This window comes from Coregonus lavaretus (genome assembly GCF_964263955.1).
Source record: "Coregonus lavaretus genome assembly, contig: HAP1_SCAFFOLD_1781, whole genome shotgun sequence".
NCBI classification, from domain to species: Eukaryota; Metazoa; Chordata; class Actinopteri; order Salmoniformes; family Salmonidae; genus Coregonus; species Coregonus lavaretus.
The window spans coordinates 1-14,358 of NW_028160505.1; positions in this window are offsets into that span (position 1 = coordinate 1).

A 14,358-nucleotide genomic window follows, 5' to 3' on the forward strand; every position below is an offset into this window, starting at 1 on the left:
TGACGTCACAACAGATCTTGTTCTTCAGGAAGTCTAGGGGCAGTCGGCACTCATCCAGACCATCAAAGATGAACAGAACTTTGTACTTGTCGTAGTTGGAGATTCTTGATTCTTTGGTTTCCTTTGAGAAGTGATTGAGAAGTTCAATCAAAGTGTTTTTTTCCCTGTTCATCAAATTCAGCTCCCGAAAAGGGAATGAAAATACAAATTGGACATCCTGATTTGCTTTTCCTTCAGCCCAGTCCAGAATGAACTTCTGCACAGAGACTGTTTTTCCAATGCCAGCGACTCCCTTTGTCAGCACAGTTCTGATAAGTTTGTCTTGTCCAGTTAAGGGTTTGAAGATGTCGTTACATTTGATTGCAGTCTCTGGTCTTGCTTGTTTCCTGGTTGTTGTCTCAATCTGTCTCAGCTCATGTTCATTATTGACCTCTCCTTTTCCACCCTCTGTGATGTAGAGCTCTGTGTAGATCTTATTGAGAAGTGTTGGGTGTCCTTGTTTAGCGATCCCCTCAAATACACATTGAAACTTCTTCTTTAGATTAGATTTGAGTTCACGTTGGCAAATCACAGCAAGCTCATCTGAATCTAGAAATAACACAGAGGATATTAATATTACATATGTTTTAACGCCTACAGTATTCTAGGACTGTTATAACATTTTAAATTATAATACTTTATTCTCTTAACTGACTGTATAAATCTGTAAATGTTCTCATAATGCATTACATACTGGTGTGACTGATTTATATCATTATTGGTGGTATTCTCTCTCTCTCTCTCTCTCTCTCTCTCTCTCTCTCTCTCTCTCTCTCTCTCTCTCTCTCTCTCTCTCTCTCTCTCTCTCTCTCTCTCTCTCTCTCTCTCTCTCTCTCTCTCTCTCTCTCTCTCTCTCTCTCTCTCTCTCTCTCTCTCTCTCTAACTAATTTAAATACCACAACACATCCCTGCTGCTACTTGATGAGGTCACTAGGTGTTGCGTAAAGGCTGCTACAATATCATTGAGTTACACAACTACTTTAGCTGTACTTTAGCTACAGCTTTTAAATGTTCTAAAACAGCATTCAACATGAGGCAGACAGCTCTTACTTTTCTCCAGTGTGTCAGCAAGCTCCTTCTGTGTGATCTTCAGAGCCCCCTCTCTGGCACTGCTCTCCTGCTTCTCATCTTCAGCATCCACCACTTCCTTATCCTGCTTCTGACTCTCAAAGCCTTCTGGGAGTTCTGGACTAAGAATCCTCTTGAACATCTTCAGCTCGTTCTTCACAAATGTCATAATATTCTCTTCAAGCAACTGAAATAAATCAAGTAAATCAGTTAAGCAAGAGACTAAATGCTTTCTCATTAACACATTAATGAATGATTGACAGATCAACTTTACTTGAGGTAAACAAAAACAAATGTACATAACAGGACCACATACACTGAATATGGAGGCCAGGTCTGTTTGATGACTCTGGGAAGACTGACCACTGAGAATCTCTGACTCTGATATCTCCTGTTGGTTTCTGGGGACAAAACATGAGATTACATCTCCTCATCCAGGGAGTGCACACACACACACACACACACACACACACACACACACACACACACACACACACACACACACACACACACACACACACACACACACACACACACACACACACACACACACACACACACACACACACACACACACACACACACACACACAGGGAATGTTGTGTTAGTTTAATATTGTTTTAGGACAATGAAAATGGAGAAAAGGATTAGCCTATGGATTATGAAAACAACAAAAATAAATGGGAAAATGGGAGAGGAGAAATGATTAGAGACAGTGTTGTTTAACTCACTGACCATGACCCATGAGTTCTTCTTACCTTTGTTCACTAGAAAAGTCTCCCTCTCTAAACTGTATAGGTTGAGCCATAGACCAGTCACTCTTCATGGACACACAGCTGGGTACAGGGGAGGCTGGTCTCTCCTGCTTGATTGGGCTTCAACACAACAGAGACAAACATTACATCTCTCATCTACTCTGAGCTCAGATGGGGAAACGAGTTTAATTCCAAAACGCTATATATCCATTTTCAGAAATGTTGGTCAATTAGCTTTTTTTGTTTAAAGAAATTCTGAAAGAGATTGGTGTGTTTTTTCACTATCTAATCATGGCATGGGGTTGTTCAATGACAGACATGTATTTGTTTAAAATCTATCACTTGATGGTTTCATTTCAGAGAGACCAAGAATCATGTTTTTTGCTAAATACTACATATCTGCCTCACTCTCAGAGAAATAAGTAGTACTGCTAGGTTTTACACAGTAATAATAATCAAAAAGAACGCTCGATCGAGGTGTTACTTTGGCAGATCATGTCACCCATCTAAATACATTGTTTTTTATTTATTTTTTATAATTAACAAAATGTATGTTGTTTTTGGTTTATGTCAGTTTCATTGTTTGTTATGCTATAAATTGTTATGTTATGGTTGTAAGTGGTCAAATGAACTAGAAAATGTCATATTTTGCAATTCTGAGTAATTACTACTTTAGTAAGGATATACACTTTATTCAGTACTACTGCAGTTACTAAATAATTCCAATAGATGGCAGCATAAGACCATGAATGACATTTCAGAAGGTTAGTTTAGTTTTCTCCCTGGATACACCACCACTCCCCCTCACAGGAAAACTCCTGCACACGCTTTTTACTGTCCCTTTCCACACTGCTAACGCAATAAGCCTGAACATTAATTTAGTCACCTCTGGTCGAGAAAAACGTATTTTCCTAGTACATTCATTGTCAGATTCATCAACCACCCGAGCCACTGCCTGTTCACCCCGCTATCATCCAATAGCGAGGTCAGTACAGGTGCATCAAAGCTGGGACTGAGAGAATGAAAAACAGCTTCTATCTCAAGGCCATCAGACTGTTAAATAGCTATCACTAGCACATTAGAGGCTGCTGCTGCCTATTGACATCACTGGCCACTTTAAGAAATGGAACACTAGTCACTTTAATAATGTTTACATATCTTGAACTTCTCATCTCATATGTATATACTGTATTCTATAATATACTACTGTATCTTAGTCCATGCCGCTCTGTCATTGCTTGTCCATATATGTATATATTCTTAAATTCCATTCATTACTAGTTTTGTGTGTATTGGGTATATGTTGTGAAATTGTTAGATATTACTTGTTAGATATTACTGCACTGTCGGAGCTAGAAGCACAAGCATTTCGCTACACCCGCTATAACATCTGCTAAACACGTGTATATGACAAATAACATTTGATTTGATTTGATGTAATTTATTGGCGGGCTGGAAGATGCATTCTTGTCTTTTCTATTCCGAGGTTATTTACTCCCAATATCAGATATTAAGATTATTTTATATAATGCTTGTATACTAGGGTTGAAGTTACCGCATCTGACTAGTGATTATTTACCCGGGGTTCAACACCTGCTATAGTCACTAATTTGTTGCTCTTCCAAAAGCATCACAGGCCTAATACGAGATATATAGCTAACTAAAGTAATGAGTGACCATCTTAGAAAATCATGGGACATATAGTATTTGGTTGCATAATATTTTATGTCAATCATATTGCTGCTTGTAGCCTATAACTGATGCTTCGTTGTCTTATGCTGCCATCTATTGGAAATATTTAGCAATTAAAAGTTATTAATTCACATACAGACATTGGTGAGGCAGCTGAGAAATAAAGTGAATTAGATCAGTCTCAAACCTGACCCACGCCAATTGCTGGACTTTCACACAGAGTTTACTAAGTCACCCAATTCAAACCACATTTGAAAAATAAAACAAATGTGTCTTATTTATCAAGTGTTCTGTTTTGCAATTATACATATAATAAAATAACAACAAAATAATCAAAACGCTATTTAATACTATAATTGTATTTACAAAGATAATATTATTACTAAAATAGTTTCTAAAAGTGTTCTAGGCTACCCTACCCTAGAATTAGGGGTTAGGGTTACGGCTAAATTAGGTTATAAGTAGGGTAAGAGTTTCTGTATAGCACTTTGTGACATTTGCTGGTGTAAAAAGGGCTTTATAAATACATTTGATTGATTGTTAGGTTTAGGGTTTATATGGCAAAAAACAGTATGGTTTATGGCACTCTTGCTCCTCCTTGTGGTCGTATGTGGGTACTACATAACTCACTCATGACACTTGCTAGGCTCATAATCTGAGGTAGCAACTGCGTCAGATCTACAAATCAATGAGCTAGACCACCCGATTAGACAACAATCACCCCATTATTTCCATTTGGTTTGCAACTCAGTGAACCTGCGCAGCATTCGCTCAATTTGATGCCTACTAACGAAGATTTCGATGCATATCAAATTACCCAGCAGCCATTTAGAAACAACAAGTCGTCAAAAAAATTGTTATTTCTTAATTAAAAAATGTCTTCTGGCTGTTTAAAATCGGCCACATCTTGAAAAAGAGGACAGGGACATGCGTTTTGTTTAGATTGTACACGTTTTTCTTAAAACAAATATGGTTAACCATGATCAGAAAATGTTTAATGTTTGATGGATATCCGCCAGCCATCGCCTCTAAAACTGTGTCTCACCTCACTATAGGTGACCACAAGATGTACTCAGGTGAACAGTGTGCGCACTCACCAAGTAGCCGTAACCTTGTTAATAATAAGTTTCCTGAGGTAAACCTACAGGGTTGACGCTCACCAAGTAGCCGTAACCTTGTTAATAATAAGTTACCTGAGGTAAACCTACAGGGTTAATGCAGGCAGGTCTCATTGATAACAATAGTGAAGCTGGCATTGTGACGCAGAACAATGGGCTGGGAATAGAACGTTCTGAAGGCGAGTCGGTGTCACGGAGCTCAATAGAACTAATAGGAGCTGGTAGGGTGAAAAATGCCCAAACATAAGGCCTGTTTTTTCGCGATTACTTCATAACCAGGGACAGAAGGTAATATTATGAAACTGGGCTCCATGGCGGATGCAATGAACTAATTTTATCAGAAATAAACGTTGTAAAAAATGTAACTTGAGGCGCCCCGAAAATAATATTAAAAAAGTTCAGTCCTTGGACACAGAGGGGTTAAACACTAAAGGTACCGTCCATCTAGTGAAGAGAGGAGAACCGGACAGAGGGAACATAGGCCAGCATCCGTCAACGAGAGAGGGAGAAGCCCTCCACGGTATTTAACAGGTGGAAGAAACAACCAGGGAGCTCCATCGGTCCACAAGAAATGCAGGCAGCCGGTGATGATGTAGTGGTAGCTAGGATAACTAGGATGCTGCTGGTAGAGTAGCTAGCTTAGCTAGCTGTACCGACTAGCTTGTCTAACTAGCAGGTCGTTCGTCTGTCCCTCGAGGATGATGACGAATCCGGTGAACCACAAGATGAAACAAGGATATCGAGTGAAAAGGATCTGGCTACACTCATACTGTCACTGACCATTACACAAAAATCTAATTGAACAATAAACTTCGGCATCTCAACACTGTAATGAACTCCGTCGTTGTTCCCCAAGATCACCTCAGTCCACTCTGCGCGTAACTGGACAATATGCTTGGCGCCAAACCGTACGTGGACGCGGGCAGTTCTGTACGTGGACGCGGACAGTTCCAGAACGCGGACATGAGCAGAGCAACACAATACATTTACATTTTAATCACTTAGCAGACGCTCTTATCCAGAGCGACTTACAGTTAGTGAGTGCATACATAACCCAGTCTTTATACTGGCTTACATTAGTAATATTCATTTATTTATTTTTATATGTAAAACAAACATTCAACGTTTTTTTATAACAATATTTTGAGATCTGGGCCCATATCCACAAAGTGTCTCAGAGTAGAACATTGGTCATATAAGTGCTGAGAATAAAGACATTTTACACTCACGGGTTTAATTTAAAGCAATGCATGTCGCCTCTAGTCCCACCTAGTCGGCAGATATTTAGGACACCTCATGAGCTGTCCTAACCAGTTAAGAGTTAACAGCAGGTGTCTTGATAATACTATAGAATAATGCAGTGAGTCAGTGGTTCCTGCGCCACATGTAATTGCAGGAGTTAAAAATAATATTTTTATATTTCTATATGATCAATCCATAAATAATATAGACCGACATGCAACCGTATGCCTTGTGCTTTTGGAAATGATTTCTGTATAATAATGATGTATAAGTGATACCATGTATGTTTGCATAGCATTTTGTCTTCATTTTGGCAGATTAACTCATGCTTATTTCGAAAGATTAACTCAGATTTTCACCCAGCAGCGAAGGAGTTGGAGCTGTGGCAGGAAGGTGGCTGGTTCAAATCCCGGGCCGGGCACTGGAAAAAAACGGGCGGGCTTGATCTGACATCTGGAGGGCTGCTGGGTTCACATCCTCAAAACATTCAACTTTCGTTGATCTGAACTCTAGAGGTTTTCTTCACTGAACCCCAAAACATATATAACTTCTGGTGGTTCCATATATTAAGGAAGCGATAGAAGCCTTTTTGGTTCTATAAGGAACCTTCTTTTCTAAGTGTACAATAAACACGTTTTTCTTTTGATTATTTAATTACCTACATCATGTTTTTTCAAGTTATCCCTTTGGAGCGCAACATCACGTTGTTAAAAATTGAATCATAAAATGGCCATGGCTATAAATTGGGCAATTGAAGGCATCTAGGGACGAAATATGTGTTCGATGAAAATGAACATTGTATGCAAAGATGTAGGCAACATTATTGACAAGGGACCAAGATGCCTACGATGCCAAAGCTATTTAGAGTTGTTAAACGGGTGTGAAGAGTGTGTTGGTATAATGGTAATATTGTCAAAATTCTGCTTGTAACAACCATCAGAATTGGTTAAAAAAAATATGCATTCCATTATATTAGGCAATAATGAAGAGTAGGCAAAGTGGTTGTGTCGTATTAAAATTATATCAAATGTTTTACATTGCAACGAGTCCAGTCAGGGTGCTGCAGAACCCCTGCAGTACCTCCACTGACCCCGGATTGAGAACTCCTGATTTAGCAGATGCTCTTATCCAGAGCGATTTACAGTAAGTGCATTCATCTTAAAAAAAGCTATTTATTTTGTAAATAAAATTAATACATTCTTTATAAAATTGTCATCTCACCTCTTAGCTTTGGTGTCATGTCCCCCAGAGAGACTCATTTTAGAGGCAGGGCCCCCCTCCTCTCTCTCCCCAGAGACACTCATTTTAGAGGCAGGGCCCCCCTCCTCTCTCTCCCCAGAGAGGCTCATTTTAGAGGCAGGGCCCCCCTCCTCTCTCTCTCCAGAGAGACTCATTTTAGACCACTGACCCCTAAACAGAGATGCAGCATGTTGGTTGTGGTGAACACAGTGACAACTCATTCTAGAATGTCAATTGTTCTCTTTTACTCATGATCTCTTATAAATAAAACATTTACTAACAGACACATCCAAACAGTCGGGTGATTTAATTTAATCACATGAACATTGTTACGTTCCTCAACAAGAAATAAAACATTGTCTCTCAAACAGAAGAAGGAACTAACAAAGAGTCACTAACAACAACCAAAACGAAACAGGTGGTTTTAGGAGGGGTTCTGAAAGACACTCATGGGGGTGTCCACTAGTGATGGGAATCAGAGGCTTTCTGAACGCTTTGGGGCTTTCACCAAATTGTGCCGAAATATAATTTTGATATATTTTAAAATGTAGTTTCATGGTGATTTATTATGTTTTCCAGAATCTCCAATCAAACTCTGAGATCAGTCTCTCCAGTACCAAGTCTGTCCATGAAGAGTGACTTCTCTATGGATCATCCTATACATTTTAGTGATAAATCAGGGTCCTTTGACCCCAGGTAAGTTACTGGTCAGAATAGATGATATTACTATTGAAGAGGATAATCTTTTAGATCTGAAACCAGATGTATTTTGTGCATCTGAGCATATTATTTGTTGTTTATGTTACATATTTTAATACACTGAGTGTACAACATTTTCCACAACATTTCCTACGGAGACCATCAGGTTGGTAAGTCATCATACTGTAGCTCAAACCTACTGTGACGACGACCTAACTTTATAATAGTTCGTAGCCTACCTAGCAGAATCTGCCCGTCTTTCTTTCAAAATCAACACATTTATCTTTATCTTCGTATGCAGTGGTGTAAAGTACATAAGCAAAAATACTTTAAAGTATCTGTACTTTACTATTTATATTTTTAACAACTTTTACTTTTACTTCACTACATTCATAAAGAAAATGATGTACTTTTTACTCCATACATTTTCCCTGACACCCAAAAGTACTCCTTACATTCAGAAAATGGTCCAATTCGCACTGATCAAGAGAACATGGCTGGTCATCCCTACTGCCTCTGATCTGGCAGACTCACTAAACACATGCTTCCTTTGTAAATGATAAAAATTATGTCTGTGTTGGAAAGTGACCCTTGCTATCAATAAATGAAAATAACAAGAAAATTGTGCCGTCTGGTTTGCTTAATATAAGGAATTTTAATTTGAATAATTTCTACTTTACTTTTACTTTTGATACTTAAAGTATATTTAAAATCAAATACTTTTAGACTTCTACTCAAGTAGTATTTTACTGGGTGACTTTCACTTTTACTTGAGTCATTTTCTATTAAGGTATCTTTACTTTTTCCACCACTGTTCTAATGTTCCATATGCGCCACAGTTTGAACAGACATTTTGTAACTGCGTAGGCTACAAATTCACTTTCAATTTCAAATAAGGAAATAAAGTTATAACGGTGACTGGGTGAATTAGTTTTCCATTGGCCGGCTCCCCGGGTGGGCAGAGTTGGCACGTTTTAGACCATTACCAGTCCTTAAATTAAATGTCCACTCCCCCGTAGCACCGGGCCATGCAAAACGAACAGTACCACTGTAGCAGGGCGCTGAGACAGAGTTCTGAACCCAGAGGCGTTTAGACTTCAGGGAACGCTTCAAGGTGTCACCCCTTTACAATAGTAACCAGAGGGTGGCGCTAACAGTCAGTCTGAACCCAGAGGCGTTTAGACTTCAGGGAACGCTTCAAGGTGTCTCCCCTTTACAACAGTAACCAGAGGGTGGCGCTAACAGTCAGTTGCATGCCACAGAAATAACTAGTGACATTGTACCGAATCTTCCTTCAGTTTTTTTTTCTTATAGTCCTTCTTCAAGACATTTCTCTTACATTATTTTTTATAGACATATAATCTACTCTACACCAGTTTTAGCTGTGTTTTGCTTCAGTTTTTTTTAATAGTCCTTTATTATAGGCTTTGTTTGGATACTTTTTGTCCATTGTCTGAAGAAGCCTATTGTGGTGAAACATCAGGAGTGCATTTTTCAAATGTACTTTCAATGCTTTTAGAAACCTTTAAATGAACAACATGGATTCTAACTGGGGACTCAGCTAAAACTAGACAAATACACTGTTTTTTGTGTATTTTTGGGACCAAATAAATTAATACCAACAATTCCCAGCAAAAGAATGGAGCTCCAACTCTCTAGTGGAGAATAGAGGGAGTATTCCCCTTGGAGAATCCAGATTGGCTCACTGAAGAAAAACATATTGGAGAATAACAACAATCTCAATCTGAAGTTCTAAAGAAAAAAGGGCAATTCTTCTGAAAATCAGGAACACCATTCTTCCTCCTGCCCCACCTATTGTCCCTGTATGAATATTAGTTGGCATCTAATTGAAGAACAATTCTGCTTTATAGATCCCAGCCTGACAAACAATTGTTTGGCCCTTACTTTGAGCACTTTGCACTGTGCCTCCATTGAGTCTCCATGTTTCAAGCAGTACAGAGAAACGCCCTCTGGATGACAGCAGAGGCCTGCTCTTGGATCTACCCTGTCTAACCACCAGTTTAGTGACCTTGTTCAATCAATATGTCCATACTACTTCACAACCGATTTGAGGTGTTGACCAGCAATGTCCCATTGGCCTCAACCAAGCCGAGAGTGAGGTTCTAGAAAGAGGACTGACTTTCATACCAACTCCTAAACAGGTGGACTGCGGGGAGCTCCGGAGGGATCTACACGTCTATCATAGAAAATTGAAATTATTAGATAATTTTGATTATGAAACAGATTTTCCTCATATACTATTTCCAAACCCCTCACATTGGGAACCTAAGTTGGAGTCAGTGTCAGAAACTATACAGACTCAGAAATACACAATGGAAAGAGGAATACGTTATCTTTGCGGAGGGTGGATGTTGAAATTCAGTCTGTTAGCTTTGTAAAGGAATGTTTATTTAGTCCCTACTTAGTTGTGTATTGAGAGGATCCAAGCCCTGTAATTACATTTACATTTTAGTCATTTAGCAGACGCTCTTATCCAGAGCGACTTACATATATCTATATTTTTTTTAATACTGGCCCCCTGTGGGAATTGAACCCACAACCCTGGCGTTGCAAACGCCATGCTCTATCAACTGAGCTACATCCCTGCCGGCCATTCCCTCCCCTACCCTGGACGACGCTGGGCCAATTGTGCGCCGCCCATGAGTCTCCCGGTCGCGGCCGGCTGCGACAGAGCCTGGATTCGAACCAGGATCTCTAGTGACACAGTTAGCACTGCGATGCAGTGCCTTAGACCACTGCGCCACTCAGGAGACTTAATGTTAGGCTGGCTATCAATAGGCTACGTCTGTCGGTGCAAACTTTGATTGAGCAAATGATGACTTTGTTGACATTTATTTTGGCGCTCCCTCACCTAAATAAATAGCACTACACCACTGGATAAAGGACCATAAATTATTCTGTATCTCCCTAAATAAATAGCACTACACCACTGGATAAAGGACCATAAATTATTCTGTATCTCCCTAAATAAATAGCACTACACCACTGGATAAAGGACCATAAATTATTCTGTATCTCCCTAAATAAATAGCACTGCACCACTGGATAAAGGACCATAAATGATTCTGTATCTCCCTAAATAAATAGCACTGCACCACTGGATAAAGGACCATAAATGATTCTGTATCTCAAGCGGACTCTGTCTATTGAATGTCTGACGGCGACCTAACTTTATAACATTATAAGAGTTTGTATGCAGCCCAGACCTACCAGTCTGCCCGTCTTTCCTTCAAATCAACACATTTATCCGGCTTCTAATGTTGCCTAGAAATTTGCAACACAGTTTCAACATCCATTGTGTAACTGCGTAGGCTACTCACTTACTTTTAATTTCATATGAGGAAACTGGTGCGGCCTCCTGTTTTCTTGCAGATGAAGTAGCCTCTCATAGGGAACTCATTCAACCAGCCTAAACAACAGTAAATAAAATATGTCAAATGGTCAAAAAACAATGGTGTAAAGAGAATCCTGTCCTCCTAATATAGCCATGTACATCAAAGACAGGTATATTGCTACAGATGTAGGATCTTAATTTGAGCCGGTTTGCTACAGCAGGAAAATAACCCTGAAGCAACACGACATTTGAAATATTATGTGGATTACAATCAGGCTCCTGAGTGGCGCAGTGGTCTAAGGCACTGCATCGCAGTGCTAACTGTGCCACTAGAGATCCTGGTTCGAATCCAGGCTCTGTCGTAGCCGGCCACGACCGGGAGACTCATGGGCGGCGCACAATTGGCCCAGGGTAGGGGAGGGAATGGCCGGCAGGGATGTAGCTCAGTTGATAGAGAATGGTGTTTGCAACACCGAGGTTGTGGGTTTGATTCCCATGGGGGGCCAGTATAAAAAAAAAAAACATGTATTCACTAACTGTAAGTCGCTCTGGATAAGAGCGTCTGGTAAATGTAATAATAAATTGACATTTTTCAAAAGGGAAAAGTGGAAATTACAAACTTCAGAAGCCTTTTTAACCCTCAAATACACAACAAGTTTTAGTTCTCCTGCAACAGGCTGATTAAATTAAGATCCTACATCTGTACAGAGCTTCTCTTAATCTAAACCAAGGCAGTTTGCATTATTAGCAATGATGTTGCAACTGTCAGCTGCTGTAAACCTATGTGATTGGATGTTATAGACCCCCAACCCAGTTTCTTTCCCCATGCTGTAGCCCTCACCAACTGGCCATCTGGCCCATAGAGACTAAAGGACTATACACTCTATGCTGCACACCACATCAAGCCATCTCTGAACTGTACACTACCATCTGGTCCATAGAGACTAAAGGACTATGACCTCTACGCTGCTCACCACATCAAGCCATCTCTGAACTGTACACTACCATCTGGTCCATAGAGACTAAAGGACTATACACTCTATGCTGCTCACCACATCAGGCCATCTCTGAACTGTACACTACCATCTGGTCCATAGAGACTAAAGGACTATACACTCTATGCTGCTCACCACAACAAGCCATCTCTAAGCTGGGGGAAGGTATTGGGAATGTAGAAAGATAACAGTTAATATGAGACATGGGGGAGGAATTGGGAAGGTTGAAAGAAAACATTGAACCCCCCCCCCCCCCCCCCCCCACCCACTTGCAAGTATCGCAACGCAAACAGGAAGTTAAATTAGTCACAAGGTTGCGCTAACTACAGTAGTGTTGAAAAAGCCTTTCCACCCCACTCTTCCCAATCCGTCTCAAGAACAGAACCTGTGGTTTAATGTAGATACATGTAGATACAACAAAAACAAGATGTGATACTATCTGCTTCTCTTTTACCAGAACAGAGACATTCCCAGAGGAGGCTGGTGGGAAGAGTTATTGGAGGACGGGTTCATTTTTATGGCTGAAATTGAATAAATAAATTAAGTGTTTGATACCGCTCTATTGATTCCATTCCAGTCTTTACAATGAGCCTGTCCTCCTATAGCGTGCAGGTGTCCATGTTGCTGTGGAGGCAAACTATTAGGGGTGTAACGATTCGTTTTAACAACGATTCGATTTGTATCACGATTCGTGGTTGTCGATACGATTCAAGGACGATATTGGTTCATTTAGAACGATACGATCCGAAACGATTCAGTGACTTGAAATCGATTCAGTAACCTTTTAGCCAAAAATTCAACCAGTGTGACTGAAATAAATACCTGGTAACCAGTTGCATTTTAATGGCTGGCAATAGTCTTGATATTTTTAACAGTGTTTCATGACTCCATGCAGACCATCTGGTATTATGAAACTTACCAAAAGTCTCACAAGTCCGTCTGTTATGGCCTGTGCGGTTCGGTCAGCACCCAATTCAATCAGTCCAATAAAGTCCAAAGTAAACTCTCTGTTGCTGGACACAGACACAATGTAAACTATTTCCTGCTCAGTTTTTGTGATGTCCTCAGATCCATCAAAAAGCATTCAGTAAAGGAACATCCTCAGAATAGGAAGACATGGGACGTGCGTGTTTAGCTTTATGGAAAGAGAAAAATATTAAACAGAGCTTGCCGCTGTTCTTCATTCAGCTTGTCTGGCAAGTGGGCGACTGGACATTTATTCTCGGCTTAGCTTTTAGCAATGGCTTGCGCCACATTCGTGTGCTCCTTGCTCTTTTCATGTTTGTCAAATAAAGGATGGTTGAAATTCTTTGAGCCTTTATAAAATGCACCTGTTTAGTCTGCTAGATGTGGATTTGAGCGGCAAATCTTGCACCACATTTCAGTGCGCTCATCGTTAGCTTCAAGCCACTTTTCCGAAAAAAGTATTTTCTTCGGCTCTGGCTCCAGTTGGCGTTTCTTTGTAGGTGGCGAAACGCCAAAGAATCTGCTTAATGTCTGTTGCTTTTTGGACATCCCTGACAGTAGTTGACAAGCAACATGTCATGTGTAAGGTTAGATGAGAAGATCGGTCAAGTACGCAAAGGCGCGTAGTAACACAAGTGTCATTACGCATTCCTGATTTTTGTCGCGCTTGCGTATCTGCGTACCAGTTATGTGCACCCCTGCATATAAAGTCTGACGTGCTTAAATCCAATGGGTTATTTCCTAGTATCGATAAAATTGATTTATTACATTTTAAAACAATGTTAGATCGATATATGTTGTCCAAAATGCCAACTCGCCGAGCACAGATCGATGTAGTTGGATCATATGAATATAAATCAATACATCGATGTAGTAGATGGATCGTTACACCCCTACAAACTATATATATAAAAAACTACCTTTAAAGGTCCAATGCAGCCGTAATAATAAAATAAGATCATGTGTAAAAATTGTGCATTTCTAAGTTTTGTAGAAAAAAATATAAAGTTAAAAAGTTATCCTAGAAGACCTAATTTAAAAGTTTAAACATTTTAAAACCAGGAATGTTCAAACACAATCAGATTCACAGTGATGTGGGGAGGAATACAATCCCCTCCATTGGACTGGAAACTAGAAACTCACTGCAGGTGGAAATCACTGGGTTTACTCCATTGGACTGGAAACTAGAA